Below are 7823 nucleotides of genomic sequence, written 5' to 3' on the forward strand. Positions count from 1 at the left end.
GCAGCGGCTGCGGCACCATGGTTGCCATGGTACTGGTTGCCATGGTAACGGCGCATGCGCAGTAGTGGCCTTTGGCAGGCACCGCGAAATGCGCTTCTGTTATAGCCAAGTGTAGTTCTCGCTACAAAAGCCTGCACATGTTTCAACAAATTTCCAACCTCGTGTCTTCACGTGACTGTGTCGTCCTCGACATTGGTGTTGTCTGTTGTTAATGCCGGGACCATATCTGTTTTGTTATCTACATTAAATGCACTGGCCAAGCCTTACCTTCCGCAAGGATTCTTAGCAAAGGCTGAGTAAAGTTGTGCCGGTGGTGTTGGTCCGGTGGTTTCCAGCAACTGGATGCACCGCTTGAAGGGCTTCTCGATGAAGTGACTTCCAGGCGAAGCGATTCACGGAGAAACGAAGAACTTTTATACAGGCTATTTACAGATGGGTACAAGATTCAGTACGGTCAAACTATCCGCGGCCGGCCTAGCCGACCGCCTTCACAGAGGCGAGGGACACCACGTCCCAACAGTCGAACTGGCGCGCCTTGCACCAGCTCTCCACGGCCGCTACCTCCGCGCTCGGCCCAACCGAGCGCCTGCCAGCTAGGAGTAGCTAGAGCAAAAAGCCCTCGGGCGCGGGTCTCTTCACGAGTTCACCCCGATCCCGCGCCCCTTTCCACACGCCAAATTTGAACTGTGTTACAGCTTCCTGCCTGACATCAGTTTTAACGAATAGGAAAGCTCAGAACTGATGTCAGGGTTTTTCCCTCACCCCGAAATTCCTCCCTACGTGGCTGCGCAATCCTCCGCCAAGTGGACCGGAGGCGCGCCAGACGTGTGGGGCCAACGGACACTTTCAACTCCTAACCGTGCTGGTCTAGTATACCGCCCGTCGCGTAACGCGACGAAACCGAGACCGTTCTCGCTTGTTTATAGCCGGCGGCTTCTCCCCCCGGGAGGCAGGATTCCGGGAAGATGGGGGACAGGAGCCCAAGGTCGATGTCGGCAGAGAGCCCCGCCATCTGGAGTGGCAAGGGAAAACGCAAAAACGAACGGGGAGACCAAGCAAAGAGCATGGGCATTCGAGCCGCTCCTCCCCTTCCAACGGCACGCACTAAAACAAAACAAACAAAACGAAACAAAACGGGGCGCGCAGCCTAGTCCACTCTCCTCTCGCGGAATGTTTGTAACACATGTACAAAAAGAGGCGGCAGCGTGCCGAACCCTACAGGCTGCAATTAATACACCTGTTTTTTTTTAATCGGAAGTGCTTAAAATCGACGCGAAAAGGGCCGCGTGTATTAATGAAGCCTGCGCTTGCTTATTGTACAGTATTTATGTGCTACCATAAGGAGTACGCGGCGTGGGCGTAGTGTTATCTCTGTAGCTATTTGTTGCTCTTATGACTCTGTATATTTTGCTAACGTGACAGTGTTAGGGGTCCCGTTCAGCTGAAAACCCGGTGGAGGCGTGAGCTAAATTCCCCAGAGAGGCAATCATTTATTGGTGGGGCCACCTGGATCACGTGAGATTGTGACGTCATTACAACCTGTCCAGCGAATTGCGAGCAAACTGCTCACTGAGCCAGGTGGCAGTTAGATTAATGATTGGTCGCGAGAGTTTGCTTGGGAAGGGCAACCTGGGTCGCACAAGCCCCACCAGGGGCAGCACCTGCCATCGCGGGGCAATGGCGCATCGCTCAACCGCTGCACCACTGCGCCAGGTGTGGTACGAGAACTCCCAGGGATCTATGAATGTATGGTAGAGAATGACCAACTGCGCAGTGGCGTAGCCAGAAATTTCGTTCGGGAGGGGCTCACGTTGCAGCGCGGTCTCCTCATAGAATTTGTGGAGGGATCAAACGCAAGAATAATTTATTTATTTATTTATTTATTTATTTGGGAATACTGTAGCCCTCACTTGAGGGCCATAACAGGAGAGGTTTTTATTTTAATTATCAAGGAACAAAAACCTCAGGCACCGACAAGACACAAAAAACATAATCAAAACACGAATACTTAACAACTTAACAAACAAGGATGAGGGAAATCATAACAAAAGCATGATCAGTTGTCAATTCCCCTGTTGCCTGTAATATAATTCCAAAAGGTTCTCAAACTTTTTGACATTTTGAGCTGTGACAATGAATTCCGCAAGACCATTCCACATATTAATACATGAGGGGAAAAAAGAGTTTTGAAAATCACATCGGTGGGCTCTGTACGGCCATATTGTGGCACTGTGGTTTAAACGCGCACTTTGTTTTAGAGGGGGGTGAATATATGTTTCTTTGTTCATTTTTAGTTGATTCCTGGTGATTTGGAAAAACAGTTTCAACCGTTGTTTTTTCCGTCGTGTTTCGAGCAGTTCCAGGTCGCAAGATTTAAGCATGTCTGTTATAGAAACGGTCTTCCGATAACGCGAACATACAAAACGCACTGCGGTTCTCTGAATTTTTTCGAGCTTATCTCGCAAGTTCACTTGGTGGGGGCTCCAAACAGAGGAGACATACTCCAAAACCGGGCGGATAAATGTCTTGTATGCAGTTAACTTCAAATTTTTGGTGCATGCTGTAATTTTTTTTCTCAAATGCCATAGTTTTCGATAGGCTTTAGAGCAGACCTCCTCTACCTGGATGCGCCAGCACAGATCGTCCTGAATAATTACTCCCAAATACTTAAAGCTACGTACATTGGACAAGGAGTTTTCACCAATTTTGTAATCGAGCAAACGTCGACTTAGAGTAATGAATTTCCATTCCACATTTTGCGCACCAGTCATATAAACATTGCAGGCATCGGTTGATTTTAATTTGATCAGTTGAATCGGTCACTCTAGAGTAAATTAGGCAATCGTCAGCAAAAAATTTGATTTTTACAGGTGATTCAACAACACTAGGAATGTCATTTATATAAACCAAAAACAATAACGGCCCCAATACTGACCCTTGTGGAACCCCAGACAGAACTTCCAGTGAACTAGACATGTGGTTTCCAATGCGGAAACCATAATAACTGCATTGCCATATTGGCAATGCCATATTGTGTATCAGTTAACGGTACGCACGGTCCAGACAAGTTAAATACGTATTTTTAAAATAAAAGAATGCATTCGTATGTCTTAAAAACCGTGGCATACAGGACTGATACCAATGCTTCCATGCTTTTCCGTATTTAAAAAGTAAAGAAAATATCACACGAAGTCTAGAACCACGGCCGCTCAATGGAGTGCGCCTCCATTGAGCGGCCGTGCTAGAACTATATATCAGCCCGAAACCAGCAAAGCAGCGCATGCCGCTGTTATGAAGAAATGTAAAGGCCATGAAATTAGCAAGTATAGAGGACAAATATTTAATGAATCTTTGTCGTTCAAGAACCTTTACATTTTTGTACATATGCAATGGCCAGGAAAAAATCTCAACGGCGCTGTCCTTCGTTCCAGCGTACTGCGCTGCAGCAGCTGCCATCGGTCATGTATTGTGAGTGATAGCACCGAAATTTTAGTGGCAACAGCGAGCGCATGAACAAACGGGGAGTTCTGCAAAATATGCATTAGAAGTGCGAAGATAAAATGGAGCATTAGAAATGCGAAGATGCAACTTGATAAAGGACAAAAAAAGTGCCAATGGAAGCAAAGTCACTGTATGTATACACAAAACCTCGCAACAAGATATTTAAATACACGTACGTCTCCATTAAATCTACGTATTTAAGCAAAAGTCACTCTATATAATGCGTCAAACAAGGCAAATAAACATCTTGCGCAATAACAGATAGTATACTTTACGCACGGAAAGACAGACGATCCAGGCAAAAACGAAACTATGATAGCTGAATTCGCGATATGTACTTGGGCCATGCTGCGGTCGCGACAGCACCATATGGTTAGAGAATAGAAGAGCAATGCAGAAATCAATACGAAAGTACGTATTTTTTAACTGCCTGCATGACGACAATTATTCTGCGCCCATAATTACAGAAGGGTATTCCTTTGGTTCAAAGAAAAGAAAAAGCAGTTAGCTAAAAAGGAAAGAGAAGGACAAGCGAAAGTCACGAATGATGCCACAAGTTAAAATAACCAATATCCGAGTGTGTAAGTTGGGAAACACCGCGTGGGCAGGGCTTTCAATAAGCAAGGTCAGTCATTATCGGTTACTGATGCCCTCAAAATTTTCGTATTTTGTATTCAAAATTACAATATTTCGATCATGATGCTAACTGATGCTTGGGCCATGTGACTCCAGGTGCATGGGCGTTGCCATGAAATCCAACCCAAATTAGCAATGTTCGCGCCAAAATATCTTTTCTAGTCCTAAAAAGGCATTTTAGGTGACAAAATCTCTGCCTCTCCCGTAACCGAGAGTAGAGTAAGCACTAAATGCAGGACGATGCAGAAGCGTACGCGGACACGACGAGACGCAGGCCTGACAAGAATGTATATGCAGCGCGTTCGAAACTGTCTAAAGTGCGTAGAGGCGAGTGTTTTCCGTACCACTTTGCCTATGTAACACTGGTGACGTCACCACTAAATTGCGTCACACATAATTGATGACGAATTAATGACAAATTACTAATTAGTGACTAATTACTGATTAATGAGTAAATACTAATTAACTGTTAATTAATGACGCTTAAGCTTCGCCTTTAGGAGTGGAACGCGACAGCGTGTAGCGCTGCCAGGCAGTCCACGGAACGCCACCACCCGTTCGGCGCGATGCCTTGCCCTTTGAACGCAACGCTTTTTGAGGAAAGGAAATGGCGCAGTAATTCTCTGTCATCTCGGTGGACACCCGAACCGCAACGTACAGAGGAAGGGAGGAACGCTACGACCCGTTCGGCGTGAAGCTACCGGCGCTTGTATGCCGGTCCTGTAGGAGGGCTTAGAGAGTCTCGTTAAATGTCGTACGGTGCCCGGATGCTCTCGTTTCAGCTCCCGGATGTGTGGAATTCAGTGCCCGGATGAGTGGAAATCAGTGCCCGGATGTTGGCTCTCGGTCTCGGCATGACGTCACCACACTGCCGGCAACGGGAGCTAAAAGCATTTCATGCTTAAAAACGAGAATTACTTCCGGCTCCGGTGGTTGTTTTGGTCAGCGGCGCGTGACAGTTCGAAAAAAATTCGGGAGAAGCTTCAGCCCCCCCCCCCCTCCCCCCGACCGGCTACGCCCCTGCAACTCCGCATAAACGGGCGCCCAGCTTAAGCGTCCCCTACAGTTTTTTGTTTTGGTGTGTTTGTTTTTTCCTTGTCCTGTAATGGCGTATTTGCCCGTGCGTTGCCCTAAATTTATTTTTTCGCGCAGCCTTAAGATTAGTTATAGTAGCGTTTTCCGCTAGTTTCCTTCCCATCGTGTTGCAAATTCTGAAAATATGCAAGCCTCTTTGAACCACCACTCCATGATGAACTGCAGTGTTGTACGTTGGTGGTCCAACATATACAGAATCTTTCACCTGTTTGCTAGCATGTCTGGGACCGTTCCCGTACATAAAGTCATGGCATAGTACGCGCTGCAAATAAGACAATAGTTTTTGTTTATCTTCATGCATAAAAAGAAACTTCCAATGTATAAGCAGATGTAACTGCAGGCGAATATGTACACAAGAACGAAAAACTGGATATGCAAGAACATGCGAGTTTTTTTGCTGTGATGCGCACTCCTGCGATGTTTAGCTCGTCGTATAATACCCTTCGACGGCGACCACCTTCACAAAGGACCGAATGCTCTTCGGGAGAATTGCCGCCCAGTCAACAAAAGGCCAGTGCTGCCTCTGAAGCAATTAGTGTCCCCTCCCTCCATGGCCTGTCGCGGAGATAGCGATCTCCCTGCGACAAGGGAAACGCAAGTCTGAAAAGAACCGAGGTCGACTGCTCCTTGCGTTTGCCGCCTCCACCTGCCGACACCAGAGGGGCTGCTATTTACAAGCTCGTTTCAGGCCATAGAGTTTCTTACTACAACCTAGAGGGAAAGCTGGCGGCGCTGCACTTCAGCCAACATGGACGCTCAAAGCATCATGGGGCGGTGAGCTACTTGTTGCGGCACAGTCGTAGTTTTTCGGGAACACAGAGTGGCAGTACTAAGGCGTTTCATTCCGAAAACGTAGTTCGTCTGTGCGCAGACGACTTTCGCGCGATCGCAGTGTGCAAAAGCCATAGTAGTGAAGACGCTACGACACACGACGCCAATAAGAGGTTTTACTCTTCCGAAATGCCATTAAAAAACCTCTTAAAGTATCTAAACAACAACATTTTTTCTGAAAACATATTTACTTTTAAAAGTGCGCCTGTTAATTACGAAATATTAGTTTTTTTAGTGTTCATCACTTGGCCAATAGAAAAGCTAGTCATGTCTTATTTTAGGCAAACTTTGCACTTAAATGCTTTTCTGCTCGTTTGTTGCAATCATTAGACAAGATATTGAATGTTAGGACGTTTGTAGCTATCAAACAGCTTTATTTCGTTTATTATTTTTTGGCCAAAAGTTACAGTTCCGCAACAAGTAGCTCACCGCCCCATGATGCTTTGAGCGCCCATGGTGGCTGAGGTGGTCACGTGGGGTCTCCATGCAAACTCCCATAGACGGCTTGCCAGCTTTCCCTCTAGGTAATAGTAAGAAACTCTATGTTTCAGGCAGCTTTTGAATGAAAACGCGTGGCGACCTACCCCCTCCTGTGGCCGGCCTAGAGACTTGAGAGAGGTCTGTTTACAAGTAAAGGCAGCGGGCTCAGAGAGGTTTGCCCGATTTCTCTGGCCACTCCGCACTGGGGAAGAGAGAGAGGAGAAAAAAATAGTATTGAGGTAGGTGGCTGCGATAAAAGTGAAGTTTTTAAATACATGCAAACACATCACTGATGACATATGTGTGTTGAGGTGAACGACGGAACGCTCGATTTGCCTGGAGAGAACTACATGATGATCCTTGCAAGCTTCGGGAGCGTGCCTTGTCGTCCGGAGACAGAGCTGAGGATCAGCGAAGACGAGCGGGCACCCACGCAGTAGGTAAGGAAGACACAGACCAGCTGCGGGACGCGAAATGCGGTTATCCCGGCCGGGATCTGAAGAACTTAGGCGCGAAACTCAGAGGAATCTGATTTATAAGATAATCTATCTAAGAGGGAAAAAGGCTCAGAGAGATCCCGAGACAGCGATAAAAGAGTCGCGCATAAAAAATAACGATGGCGAATCAAGAAGCGGTAGCCAGGCGGACTGCCGAGCAACGGAGAGTGCGTACTCCATACGGTCGCTGCGGTTGCGAAAACATCGTCTGCTCGAGCAATGGCCACCAAGCAGAAACTGGTGACAGATAGGGAGACAGATGGAGACTATCGCGGTAACAAAGGAAGACGGGCTAAGGAAGGGACAGTTCCAGCCCGCAAGGAATGAAATCAGCCCATGCTTGTCTTGCGGGGGTCAACTCGCACTGGGGCCATTTTGTTATCTAAACCTCGGTACTTCCGACAAGTTCTAGGTCGCAGTGGTAGCAGCCGCGCATGTTCCAGAGGTCCCATCATTTTAAACTCATGTAGCGATGACCTAGATGTAGAGCTTCTGCCTTGCGTGCAAGGGGACCGTGGTTTGAATCCCAGTACCGCGCAATTCTCCACAGGGTTCGAATAATAATTTTAAAAACTTCGCATATCGATGGAATTGCATAACCAGGCCTGGGGTGCGATCTGATCTCAATGACCAGAACTATAACCAGAACCAACAACGCACTCCCTCACCAGAGCAGGATTTGGCCACCCTGGTGTAGTAGTTGACCACAACCTTCCATGAACACACACCAATTTAAACGCGGTAATATGCACAGCTGCTTGCATTGGCTTGGTCTACATAGGT

Source organism: Amblyomma mixtum, chromosome 2 (genome assembly GCF_055824585.1).
Source record: "Amblyomma mixtum isolate Tamu chromosome 2, ASM5582458v1, whole genome shotgun sequence".
Classification (NCBI taxonomy): domain Eukaryota; kingdom Metazoa; phylum Arthropoda; class Arachnida; order Ixodida; family Ixodidae; genus Amblyomma; species Amblyomma mixtum.